Source organism: Aotus nancymaae, unplaced genomic scaffold (genome assembly GCF_030222135.1).
Source record: "Aotus nancymaae isolate 86718 unplaced genomic scaffold, 86718_ANA_hifiasm-v0.15.2.pri h1tg000009l, whole genome shotgun sequence".
Taxonomy (NCBI): domain Eukaryota; kingdom Metazoa; phylum Chordata; class Mammalia; order Primates; family Aotidae; genus Aotus; species Aotus nancymaae.
The window spans coordinates 7,973,117-7,987,572 of record NW_026988420.1 but is presented as its reverse complement, the minus strand read 5'-3'; positions in this window follow the sequence as shown (position 1 = coordinate 7,987,572).

The window sequence follows — 14,456 nt, the reverse complement described above, 5'->3', positions numbered from 1 at the left end:
TTCTAAGTGGATTTGTTTCTAGAAAATTGGAGACATTTGAATTGTGCACTCTCCTCTTCTTTAGACATACACTATAATATTCTCCTTTCTTCCTAAACCCTAGCTCACTGATGGGCACTTCCATTGGGGGGGTGTCCGGATGGAGGGTGGCCACGGCATTCTAGGGTCCTTGTTATACCTGTGAAGTGCCAGGGCGATGCTGATTGCAGTTAGACATTGACAGCTCTCTTTTGAATCCATCAGGGACTGTCCCTCTAGAAAACGCAGAGTCCATCAACCCCCATGGCACAACGGGATTAGCAGTTGGCCGTACTAATTTAACAGGGCTACCCTGACACTTCATGAGTTGCTGTCCACCAGGTAGGGCCTTCATTCCTCACATTCTTGAACTATCTGTGCCAGGGTCTGAGGAAATACCACGAAGGGGTGCACTTCTGGTCCTGAAATAGCCATGTTGGTGCATCAGTGCTGGCTAAAAAGAGAAACAGAGGGCATCCCTGCACAGAAGCCCATCATGAATCTGCTGTCATCCCTGAGGCCAGTCTACAAGGAATTTGTTAGCGTACATGGAATATGGTAACCGAGTCATAGGTTTACACAGTAGATACCCTCATATTTATTTATTCACCTTTTAAGTATTGTAAACAGGCATTAATGGTTTTACATTCTGAACCTTACATATTAAAGAAATTGTGGGGCACATATTTTCCCAGAGTATTCATTCTCCCAAACCCTCATGCAGACTTGAAGACCGTCTTTCCAATGTTCATACATTCTTCACAGCTTTTTGCAAGAGCTGACTTTCCAATCTCAAAAACTTCATATTAGAATTTAACTTATTTTTTGAGAAAGAAAGAGAGAGAGGATCTTTCTCTGTCACCCAGGCTGGAGTGCAGTGGCACTATCAGGGCTCACTGCAGCCTCAACCTCCTGGACTCAAGCGATCCTCCCACCTCAGCCTTGTGAGTAGCTGGGACTACAGGTGTGTGCCACCATTTTTGGCTAATTTTTGTATTTTTTGTAGAGATGGGGTTTTGCCATGTTACCCAGGCTGGTCTGGAACTCCTGGACTCAAACAGTCCTCCTGCCTCAACTTCCCAAAATGCTGGGATTACACATGTGAACCACCACACCTGGCCAGAATTTAACTTTTAAATTCTGTCAAAAGTATTTCTACTTTCTTATTTTCTTGCTAATATATATAAATATATATTACATATAATATATTGTTAATTTTTGCCAGTAAGAAGAATCAATCTTTAGGGTTTTTCTGCGTTACTGCTGCGTTATCATGCTACAGAGAAAGGATTTCAGTGTGTTACTTAAAAGCCATAGCCAAACGGGAAGCCAGTTGAACAGGATTCCGTAGAGGTGAATTGTGCAGGATGATGTACATTCATTGCATACCGCTGTGTACATTCACAGAAAACACACTAGCAGGAAAAGTGTCATTCTCCTCTTGAAAGATCTTTCCTTCTTCGTAGCAACCTTGGGATTATGATCCTTTACTCTCTCCCTTGTGGTCATTGTTTTTTATGAAGGCTTGTCACATGCTGTTCTGTGATTTAAATTTCTGAGGACAGTCCATCTGATTGAAAAATAATTGATTTTTCCATTATTATACAAAATGACCCTCTCACTTCCCCCATTGTGAAAAAGGATCTTCTTGAGAACTGTTTCTTCCTTGTTATTTTCAAATCAAGCTGGATCTGATTTTTATTGCTTTGGACAGATGCCAAAGCGTCAGATGAAGTAGGGTAGTGCCTCTTATCTCTTTTAGTGGGTGGATGCTACTGTTTTGCTTAATGATCTGCCCAACAGAATTTTTTTTTCTCTGAATATTTTCCAGTATTCAGCATCACATCCTACTGTGCCAGGCTTGAGGCAGTTTCACATTTACACGTAGATCATTATCTCTACAGTCAACTAAAAAGTAAAACTGAAATGTAGTTTCTACCTTCATTTGGAGTTTTTCTTACATTACGCCTTCTTCATACGAAGCTATGAAGTCCAGACTTTATTATCCCTGCCTCTCTCACCCCAAACCTGGCATATACATAGCTCTAGTTGGTGAAACATCAACTCCAACCCATATTTGTCAAGTGCATGCTATGTGCATGCACTGTGCTTGCAAGAAACATATCAGTGAATATAACAAAGGTCTTTTCTATATAAGACAGCTGCTGTTTCTGGCAAAGGTAAGAAGAGTCATCACACCCACCAGTTTAATATTTTAATATAAACCTAACGTGAACACTTTTTTCATTTTAAACTTTTATACTCAAAGAGCAAGTTAACAGATTTACTGGAGATAGTGTAAGGAATTGGTGAATAATAAACATAAAAGATCTCTCTCTTCTCCTTTACAGGACACCCTCAATGGTTTGTTTCACCAAATGTCCAATCTATATTTATAATAAGCCTCAGCAGTCATTTTTCTGAAGGCATTGGCCAGGTCCTCCTTGTGGCAGAGTTTGAAGAGCTATTGCAAGGTTTAAACTAGTGACATGAAAGAAAATACAACTAAAAATTAAATGATCTTAGAATAAAGAAAGTCTTTTAATTTTTAGTGTCAGAAATTATTAAGGAATAGAATGTACTTAACTGTGTAACACCTCAGAACTTCTTTCAATCAAAAGACACTCTGAACTATTCTAAAAGGCAAAAGACAAGCTGGGACAGTATTTACCCATATATGAGAAATAGTTATTAAGAGTTCTCACAAATTAAAGTAGATTAATAAGATAAAGAATCTTACAGTAGGATCCTTAGGTTGGTGCTGACCTCTGTTTGGGGTATGTTTATATTTTATGTGGTGTTTACTTTTTCATTGATAAGGAGGGATGTAGTGGGAACAGTGATACGCTAACATTTATTACATTTTGCAGTAATGAATCCGTTTAATGGGCAGACACTGTTTTCAGTAGTCTGACAGTGGGGGTATAGGTGAGCTATGAGAGGCTAAACCTTGCTGTGATTGTCTATTTCTGTTTTGAATTTTTTTTGCATGTATCATTTTTGTTTTACATTTTGGGAGGGGAAACATTTTCCGTTAAGGAAGGTTGTTGCCAGTGGATTTGACTCCAAGGGACTAGAGTGTCATGGTGAGGGTGGAGGGGATGCAGGGTGATCAGTGGCTACTGAGCCTCCACAAAGAGCATGTGGCGCCTCTGCCTTTGGAAGGATATTTTGCTCTCTTGTTAGTTTTGCAGGCAACCTTGGATTCGCTGTTGAGTTGCTGTTAAGAAATGGAGACCAGCGTTGTTTCTGCCTCTCGGTGGTTAGGTTTTCTGAGTTTTATAGTCTCTTATTAGATCACATCTCTTTACCCAGAACAAATGCTTCCCTATCTTCTGACTGGCAGTACTCCTGTGGCTCTGTGCCTTGTCTCATTTTATTTTCTTCAGCCTTGAGGGCCCCTTCCCACATGCACTGACATCCACTCGTGTGCCTGGTCCCTGAAGCCTCCCAGCACCTGTTCTGTTGCATCCTTAAGGCATGGGACTTTGATCTCTTCTGCTGCCCTTGCTAGGTTCTCCCTGGTGGGTTAGAGCTTTGTATCAGTCTCTCTGCCCCTCACAATTGTGGATTTTTACCTACGCTAATTCAATGATGCTAATGAGAATTAGACATTATTCCCCTAACATATATAGGGACCATATAGTCTTTATCTTTTTGTTGTGTATATATATGGTATCTGGCAAATGCATCTGTGATTACCAGCCTGACACCAACAGATCCCCTCAGTTAAGATGTATAGATTAAACAAAGCTTTGAAAAGCTCATATGCTATGACCTCAAGGTTGTTAACCTGATCATCTCATGGTAATTAGAAACTCTGATTGGCAGCTTTATATTTCTTGATTAAAAACCTAAATAGACTGATTAGGTTTTAGGTATTCTTTCAAAGAGTTTCTTGATTAAAAGATTGAGAACTATCCTGTTTGGTGCTTAGTGAAGAGATTTTGAATTACTGTATGTAACAGTTATTGCCATTTCTTTATTAAATTCAGAAGCTTTTTTGCCAAATAAATAACAATTTTTCAAAAAAAAAATAAGATAAAGATAATTACACTAAGAAAATAGGCAAAACAAAGAAAGAAATATGATCAATAAAATAGAAGAAAAATGTTCAACCTCAACAGTAATCAAAGAAATGCATATTAAAATGTTGAAATAGTATTTTTCACGTATATAATTGATGAAGGTTTGTAACATTTACCCAGCGAAGTTGAGAATGGAAAACATCAGGCTTTCTCATAAACAGGTAGTGAAAGAACACCTTTCTTAAGGGGACTTAAATAATGTGTATCAATGCCTAAAAAAATTGACACATATTTTGACCCAGAATTTCCATTTCTAAAACATTACCTTAAAGTGAACTGCCATGGATGTGTGTAAAAGTTTGGCTAAGATATTCATCATAGTATTCTTAAAATAGTATTTTTTGAAGGTAATAACCATGGTACAACCATACAATAAAAATGCCAAAAAGAGGTTGAGGAATACTTAGTGACATAAAAAGATGTTCTAAATAATTCGCGAAGAAGACAAGTTATGTAACAGTATGTGCAGTTTGATCATTATTTCATTTTTAAAAAAAGGTACAGTATGTACACAGAATAAAGATTGCTTATACACATCAACATATTGTGAACATTATCTTTATTTTGCTTGTATGTTTTAGATTTTCTTTAGCAATATGCATTTCTTTCATACTAAAAGCAATATTTTTAAATAAAATATGCTGAATTATCTTTGAAATATGAACTTCACTGTATTTTAAATATATGTGTGATACATGTTCTCACTCATAGGTGAGTGTTGAACAATGAGAACACGTGGACTTAGGGAGAGGAGCATCACATACTGGGGGCAGTTGCAGGGGGGCTAGGGGAGGGACAGCAGGGGGTGGGGAAGGTGGGGAGGGATAACATGGGGAGAAATGCCGGATATAGATGAAGGGGGAATAGAGGCAGCAAACCACCTGGTTATGTATGCACCTATGCAACAATCCTGCATGATCTGCACATGTACTCCAGAACCTAAAGTATATATATATATATATATATATATATATGTGTATGATAAAAAGACCAGAAGGCTATTGCCCAGAATGTTGACCATGGTTTTCTTTTTTTTTTTTTTTTTTTTTTTTTTTTATTGCATTTTAGGTTTTGGGGTACATGTGAAAAACATGCAAGGTTGTTGCTTAGGTGCATACGTGGCAGTGTGATTTGCTGCCTTCCTCCCCTTCACCCATATCTGGCATTTCTCCCCATGCTATCCCTCCCCAATTCCCCACCCCCCCGCTGTCCCCCCCACTCCCCCACAACAGACCCCCATGTATAGTGCTCCCCTCCCTGTGTCCATGTGTTCTCCTTGTTCAACACCCGCCTATGAGTGAGAACATGTGGTGTTTGATTTTGTGTTCTTGTGTCAGTTTGCTGAGAATGAGGTGTTCCAGGTTCATCCATGTCCCTACAAAGGACGCGAACTCCTCGTTTTTAATGGCTGCATAATATTCCATGGTGTATATGTGCCACATTTTTCCTGTCCAGTCTATCATCGATGGGCATTTGGGTTGGTTCCAGGTCTTTGCTATTGTAAACTGTGCTGCAATGAACATTCGTGTGCATGTGTCCTTATAGTAGAACGATTTATAATCCTTTGGATATATGCCCAGTAATGGGATTGCTGGGTCAAATGGAATTTCTATTTCTAGGTCCTTGAGGAATCGCCACACTGTTTTCCACAATGGTTGAACTAATTTACACTCCCACCAACAGTGTAAAAGTGTTCCTATTTCTCCACATCCTCTCCAGCATCTGTTGTCTCCAGATTTTTTAATGATTGCCATTCTAACTGGTGTGAGATGGTATCTCAATGTAGTTTTGATTTGCATTTCTCTAATGGCCAGTGATGATGAGCATTTTTTCATATGCTTGTTGGCCTCATGTATGTCTTCTTTTGTAAAGTATCTGTTCATGTCCTTCGCCCACTTTTGAATGGGCTTGTTTGTTTTTTTCTTGTAAATCTTTTTTAGCTCGTTGTAAATTCTGGATATCAGCCCTTTGTCAGATGGGTAGGCTGCAAAAATTTTTTCCCATTCTGTTGGTTGCCGATTCACTCTATTGACTGTTTCTTTTGCTGTGCAGAAGCTGTGGAGTTTGATTAGGTCCCATTTGTCTATTTTGGCTTTTGTTGCCAATGCTTTTGGTGTTTTGGTCATGAAGTCCTTGCCTACGCCTATGTCCTGAATGGTTTTGCCTAGGTTTCCTTCTAGTGTTTTTATGGTGTTAGGTCTTATGTTTAAGTCTTTAATCCATCTGGAGTCAATTTTAGTGTAAGGTGTCAGGAAGGGGTCCATTTTCTGCTTTCTGCATATGGCTAGCCAGTTTTCCCAACACCACTTATTGAACAGGGAATCCTTTCCCCATTGCTTGTTTTTATCAGGTTTGTCAAAGATCAGGTGGTTGTAGATATGTTGTGTTGCCTCCGATGCCTCTGTTCTGTTCCATTGGTCTATATCTCTGTTTTGGTACCAGTACCATGCTGTTTTGATTACTGTAGCCTTGTAGTAGAGTTTGATGTCTGGTAGTGTGATGCCTCCTGCTTTGTTCTTTTTGCTTAGAATTGACTTGGCTATGCGGGCTCTCTTTTGGTTCCATATGAAGTTTAAGGTGGTTTTTTCCAGTTCTGTGAAGAAGGTCATTGGTAGCTTGATGGGGATAGCATTGAATCTGTATATTACTTTGGGCAGTATGGCCATTTTCACGATATTAATTCTTCCTAACCATGAACATGGAATGTTTCTCCATCTGTTTGTGTCCTCTCTTATTTCGTTGAGCAGTGATTTGTAGTTCTCCTTGAAGAGGTCCTTTACATTCCTTGTTAGTTGTATTCCTAGGTATTTTATTCTCTTTGTAGCGATTGTGAATGGCAGTTCGTTCTTGATTTGGCTCTCTTTAAGTCTGTTATTGGTGTATAGGAACGCTTGTGATTTTTGCACATTGATTTTGTATCCTGAGACTTTGCTGAAGTTGCTTATCAGTTTCAGGAGCTTTTGGGCTGAGATGAGGGGGTCTTCTAGATATACAATCATGTCGTCTGCAAATAGAGACAATTTGACTTCCTCCTTTCCTAATTGAATACCCTTTATTTCTTTTTCTTGCCTGATTGCTCTGGCTAGAACTTCCAGTACTATATTGAATAGGAGTGGTGAGAGAGGGCATCCTTGTCTAGTGCCAGATTTCAAAGGGAATGCTTCCAGTTTTTGCCCGTTCAGTATGATATTGGCTGTCGGTTTGTCGTAAATAGCTTTTATTATTTTGAGATACGTTCCATCGATACCTAGTTTATTGAGGGTTTTTAGCATAAAGGGCTGTTGAATTTTGTCGAAGGCCTTCTCTGCATCAATTGAGATAATCATGTGGTTTTTGTCTTTGGTTCTGTTTATGTGGTGAATTACATTTATAGACTTGCGTATATTGAACCAGCCTTGCATCCCCGGGATGAATCCTACTTGATCATGGTGGATAAGCTTTTTGATGTGCTGTTGTAATCGGCTTGCCATTATTTTATTGAAGATTTTTGCATCTATGTTCATCATGGATATTGGCCTGTAGTTTTCTTTTCTTGTTGAGTCTCTGCCAGGTTTTGGTATTAGGATGATGTTGGTCTCATAAAATGATTTGGGAAGGATTCCCTCTTTTTGGATTATTTGGAATAGTTTCAGTAGGAATGGTATCAGTTCCTCTTTGTATGTCTGGTAGAATTCGGCTGTGAACCCATCTGGGCCTGGGCTTTTTTTGGGTGGTAGGCTCTTAATTGCTGCCTCGACTTCAGACCTTGTTATTGGTCTATTCAGGGTTTCGACTTCTTCCTGGTTTAGGCTTGGCAGGAGGCAGCTGTCCAGGAATTTATCCATTTCCTCCAGGTTTTCTAATTTATGTGCATAGAGTTGTTTGTAATAATCTCTGATGATGGTTTGAATTTCTGTGGAATCTGTGGTGATATCGCCTTTGTCATTTTTTATTGCATCTATTTGGTTATTCTCTCTTTTCTTTTTTATTAGTCTGGCTAGTGGTCTGTCTATTTTGTTGATCTTTTCAAAAAACCAGCTCCTGGATTTATTGATTTTTTGAAGGGTTTTTCGTGTCTCTATCTCCTTCAATTCTGCTTTGATCTTAGTTATTTCTTGTCTTCTGCTAGGTTTTGAGTTTTTTTGATCTTGCTCCTCTAGCTCTTTCAATTTTGACGATAGGGTGTCAATTTTAGATCTCTCCTTTCTTCTCATGTGGGCACTTATTGCTATATATTTTCCTCTAGAGACTGCTTTAAATGTGTCCCAGAGATTCTGGTATGTGGTGTCTTCATTCTCGTTGGTTTCGAAGAACGTCTTTATTTCTGCCTTCATTTCATTGTTTATCCAGTCAACATTCAGGAGAAAGTTGTTCATTTTCCATGAGGCTGTGCGGTTCTGGGTTGGTTTCTGAATTCTGAGTTCTAACTTGATTGCACTGTGGTCTGAGAGACTGTTTGTTATGGTTTCCGTTCTTTTGCATTTGCTGAGGAGTGATTTACTTCCAATTATGTGGTCAATTTTAGAGTAGGTGTGATGTGGTGCTGAGAAGAATGTATATTCTGTGGATTTGGGGTGGAGAGTTCTGTAAATGTCTATTAGGTTTGCTTGTTCCAGGTCTGAGTTCAAGTCCTGGATATCCTTGTTAATTTTCTGTCTCGTTGATCTGTCTAATATTGACAGTGGTGTGTTGAAGTCTCCCACTATTATTGTGTGGGAGTCTAAGTCTCTTTGTAAGTCTTTAAGAACTTGCCTTATGTATCTGGGTGCTCCTGTATTAGGTGCATATATATTTAGGATCGTTAGCTCTTCTTGCTGCATTGATCCTTTTACCATTATGTAATGTCCTTCTTTGTCTCTTTTGATCTTTGTTGCTTTAAAGTCTATTTTATCAGAGATGAGAATTGCAACTCCTGCTTTTTTTTGCTCTCCATTTGCTTGGTAAATCTTCCTCCATCCCTTTATTTTGAGCCTTTGTGTATCCTTGCATGCGAGATGGGTTTCCTGGATACAGCACACTGATGGGTTTTGGCTTTTTATCCAATTTGCCAGTCTGTGTCTTTTGATTGGGGCATTTAGTCCTTTTACATTTAGGGTTAATATTGTTATGTGTGAATTCAATCCTGTCATTTTGGTGCTAGGTGGCTGTTTTGCCCTTTGGTTGATGCAGATTCTTCATTGTGTTGATGCTCTTTACCTTTTCGTGTGTTTTTGGAGTGGCTGGTACTGGTTGTTCTTTTCTATGTGTAGTGCCTCCTTCAGGAGCTCTTGTAGAGCTGGTCTGGTGGTGATGAACTCTCTGAGTTCTTGCTTGTTCACAAAGGATTTTATTTTTCCTTCACTTATGAAGCTTAGTTTGGCTGGATACGAAATTCTGGGTTGAAAGTTCTTTTCCTTAAGGATGTTGAATATCGGCCCCCACTCTCTTCTGGCCTGTAGGGTTTCTGCTGAGAGATCTGCAGTGAGTCTGATGGGCTTCCCTTTGTGGGTAACCCGACCTTTCTCTCTGGCTGCCCTTAGTATTTTCTCCTTCATTTCAACCCTGGTGAATCTGATGATTATGTGTCTTGGGGTTGCTCTTCTAGAGGAGTATCTTTGTGGTGTTCTCTGTATTTCCTGGACTTGAATCTCGGCCTGCCTTGTTAGGTTGGGGAAGTTTTCCTGGATAATATCCTGAAGAGTATTTTCCAGCTTGGATGCATTCTCTTCGTCACATTCAGGTACACCTATCAAACGTAGATTAGGTCTTTTCACATAGTCCCATATTTCTTGTTGACTTTGTTCATTCCTTTTTACCCTGTTTTCTCTAATCTTGCCTTCTCGTTTTATTTCATTGAGTTGATCTTCGACCTCTGATATCCTTTCTTCTGCTTGGTCAATTCGGCTGTTGAAACTTGTGCATGCTTCACGAAGTTCTCGTGTTGTGTTTTTCAGCTCCATCAATTCGCTCATATTCCTCTCTAAGTTGTCCATTCTTGTTAGCATTTCGTCAAGTCTTTTTTCAAGGTTCTTAGTTTCTTTGCATTGGGTTAGAACATGTTCTTTTAGCTCACGGAAGTTTCTTATTATCCACTTTCTGAAAGCTGATTCTGTCATTTCATCACACTCATTCTCCGTCCAGTCTTGTTCCCTTGCTGGTGGGGAGTTGTGATCCCTTGTAGGAGGAGAAGTGTTCTGGTTTTGGGTGTTTTCATCCTTTTTGCGCTGGTTTCTTCCCATCTTTGTGGATTTTTCCACCTGCTGACTTTGTAGTTGTTGTCTTTCTGATTTTGGTAATTTTAAGTCTGCTGTGGCAGAACTCATAAACCCCCTGCTCTTCCCCCGAGGTGTTCTGTCCCAGGGAGTTACTGTTTTCTGATGTTCCCCTGTGCGGTTGCTGTTTTCCCTGCCCACAAGGTGGCAGCCTAGTCACACTCAGGTTGCAGAGGCTTCGCTAAGCTGCTGTGGGCTCCACCCAGCTTCCGTGTGAACTTCTGGGTGTAGTTAGAACTGCTTCCGCTATGTTGGCCCGCCCCTGTAGTGACGGAGTCTCTGTAGTGGCGGATTGCCTTGGTACAGAACAGCAGGGTGCCTATGGAGAACGCCCCTCCTCCACAGAGCTGGACCGTCCCGGTTTCAGTTGTGTTTCAGGTCTTCTTGCTGGGTAAGAGGGGACACCGTCTCATCCGATCTGCCTCCGGAGCCGCTGCGTTGGCTAAAGCCGCGGCTCTGAGATTCGTGGCGCTGGCCTGGCTCCCCGTTTCAGCTCCCCTTGCTGGCTTATAGGGGACTCAGACTCTCTCACTTTATACAGTGAGCCGTTGCCTCAGGGTGCCGGCCCAGCGGCTGCGCCGTTCAAGCCAGCGGCGCCAGCGGCGCTGGTGACCCGTGTGGCTTCTCTGCGTGTGAATCTCCTGTTCTGTGGGCAGTAAAAATCAGTCTGGAAATACGGCGTCCACTCACCCTCTGTGCTTTCTCTCGGAGCTGCATTCCCGAGTTCCTCCTAAGCGGCCATCTTGGATCTCCTCCGACCATGGTTTTCTTAAGAGGGTGGAAACATAGGACACATTTGTTTCTTTTTAAAAAAATGCTTTTTGGTATTTTCAACTTTCCTGCAATATTTGTGTATTTCATTAACAACCAGAAAAGAAACCAAGCATTTAAAAAATAAGTACTTTTAGCTGTTTTGCATTTGAGGTGCAAATGGATGAAGATATTTAGTGAGCAGATAGAAAACGGAGAGTGTTTGGTCAAAACAGAGATTTTGACGTAGGGTCATTCTGCTTGGCACATTATTACCAGGAAGGATCATTTTAATATATTAATGGTCTGGAGGCAGTAGTGAGTAGAGAAATGCTCTGGAAAAAGATGCCATCCTTTGACTCAGTGGCTCAATATTTAAAAATGGACATTACATCCTCTTACTCCGTATTGTGCTATTTCTTCATTTATATGTTCAAAGACAACTGCCAGTGTGTATAGGTTTGAACTAGACCAGTGGTTCTCAAACTATGGTTTGGGGACCCTTGGGGAGGGGCACCCTTAGACCCTTTCAAGGTGTCTGCCTGCAAGATAAAAGCCATTTTTATAATAGTAAGATATGATTTACCTTTTTGACACTTTCTCTCTTGACTGTACACTGCGGTTGTTTCAAGAGACTGTGAAATGCAGTGACATCATTTCTGGAATGTGTGCCTGTGTTTTCATGTTCCAGAACTTTCTTGGGTTCGACCACTAGTATGGTAAACATTGATAGAAATAACTCACATAAACAAAAGCTCTTTAGGGTCTGTGATAATTTGTGAGCCTGTAAAAGGGCCCTAAGATGCATTTGGGAACCACTGAGTTAGATTGTGCCTATGTCCTGTATGTGGAAGGCTTTCCTCTAACAAGAATCTGGACCTCAGCCCTGGTCAGTGAGTGCCCTTGGACATTGTAGCACTTCTGTTCTCACTTTCTACATTTTTAAGGAATAATTTCCCTTAGCTCTTCTTTAAAAACTTCATTTTTATAAAGTTTGTGAAGCCAAAAAGAAACATTGCTGGCCCCAGGCCGCTGTAGCCCCTGTGTTACATGTACATTGGGTCTTGTTGAATGTGAGGTGCATGGAAATGTTAAAGGCCAAATTAGACCTACAGACTCTGTCTCCGCGTGTCTTGTACTGGGAAATTCAGTGAAGTTTCAGGAAGACAACAGCACTATAACTGCCTTCTGAGAGGTTTGGGAGTGCAAATTTAAAAGATAACCATGTAATTGAATAGAGGGTCGATCTGCATGAAAGAGGGAAGACAAATTTAAAAGAATTAACTGAGTATGTTTACACTCATTTGTTTTTAAAACGTGTGCATGCATATAATGTGTGTGTATAAATATGTATGAAACATATACATTCTGGAGGATTGCTTCCCAAGTTAGGTAGGATTCTCTCTGTCATGGTCATCTTGACTATGGAGCTACAGTAATGCTTCTATTTCAGTCCCATCTCATCTCCTCCTTTCTGCCTAACCAAAAACACATTTCTGTTGTTCTCTTTTTGTGAGCATGGCTCACCACTGAATCTCAGAGCAGTGTGTGGTGAAGCACTGGCTGGTGCCTCCTTCTCCCCTTTATAAACTATCAGATCTCATGAGATTTATTCACTATCACAAGAACAGCATGGGAGATAGCCGCTCCCATGATTCAGTTACCTCCTACTGGGTCCCTCCCATGACACATGGAAATTATGAGAGCTACAATTTGAAATTTGGGTGGGGACACAGCCAAACCATATCATAGTCTTTATGTTCCAGGGCTTATGCTGAAAATCTGAACTTTTTTGTACAGAGCTTGAGCATCAGATGAGTAAGTGTGCTGGAGCACCTCCAAATGAGCTCTAGCCCTGAGACACTGCATCCACTACCGTGTCATATGGACATGGCAATGCCTTGTCTTGAGTGAAGGGGTCATGTGGCCTGATTTAACAGCTCCTGACAATGTCAGAAAAGATGGAGAATCTGAACAGGTAGGAGGTAAATTAAGGCTTCAGAATAGAAAAGCTAAACTTTGTGTTTATATTAAGACCCTAAAGGCCCCAGAGAAGAAAGGATATGTTTTGACATGACTGTAATATAATTTCAAGTCTGAGAGGCCTAGCTGTGAATCATGATAACCTCTTTGAAATCTGGCTACAGCTGCTGACCATCTGTCAGGTTCTAACTGAGGTCGGAGGAGAGTTAGTGAATGAATGGCAGACAGCTGAAAGACCACCCGAGGAATCGTAGGGAGTTTCAGCATGGCTTTATTGTCTCTCTGGGTGCAAGGGAGCCGTGGGCACAAGCAAGCCATGGCCACAAGCCTGGGGGCAAGCCATGGGTACACTGTTAGCAGGGTAATTATACCTTTTATAGACAATAGTGGCTCCAAGTCAAGCATGAGTGCACATAAGTGGTTACTTAATGTGCATCACGTGGTGTGGTTACATAACATGCAGAGTTGTGTGCCTGCACTCCAAACTCGCTGAGTCGTGCTGGACTGGGTGTCTGCCTCAGCCTGTTCTTGACCATAGCACTTCCATTTTCCTTACACCATCAAACAGGTTTCATTTGTAGGAAAGCACATATTCATTCCCATTTCATTCTTGTTACTGGTGCTTTCACATACATTGGTTTTGGAATCTTGTTCATCTTCATTTTTTGAGAATTTAAAGAGGAGTGACTTAATTAATTAATTAAACTTAATTTTCTTAATTAAAACAGGCTTTGCTTCTCTGCGCCTGCTGCCCCAAACCAATGGGCTGCCCTGGGCCTCCTTCATGGGGAGCTTTAATTGCATGTTGACTGAACTGGTAGGTTCTGATCCTATATCATCATGTTGGACTAAGCCCACAACAGCCATTCAGCCTCAGTAAAGAGGCCCTTTGGATACTCAGTGTGCTGCTGCCATTTTCTTTGTGACTGTTGGTGGCTGGGTTCCCGTAACAGCGGCCAGGGGATTCTGACCTTTGTGAATCAGGCAGAGTAATGCTTCTGTCTTCTCCAAGTCATCAACTCTTCCCTTTTTCTCTCAATTAGTAGGTCTTAATAGATATAGTTAACATCATTCTACTTAGTTAAATGGTGATTGGAGACACGATTATTTAGGTACTTAGTTAATCTACTTAGTTAATTGGTGATTGGAAACACTATTATTTGGGTACTTAATCTGTGGTTTGTCCATCTTTAGAATATTAACAATTGATTTTTGCCTGATGTTACAAAGGTATCATCTCAGTGGGATTGATATGTATGAAAGGAAATTTATAATGGAAAGATTGCTTCCAATCCAGCTTATTAATTTAAGTACTTAGTACTTTAGATTGACTATTTTCCCTTCCTTTTCATGTTACAGAGGCCTTATAATGTATAACTGTTTGCTG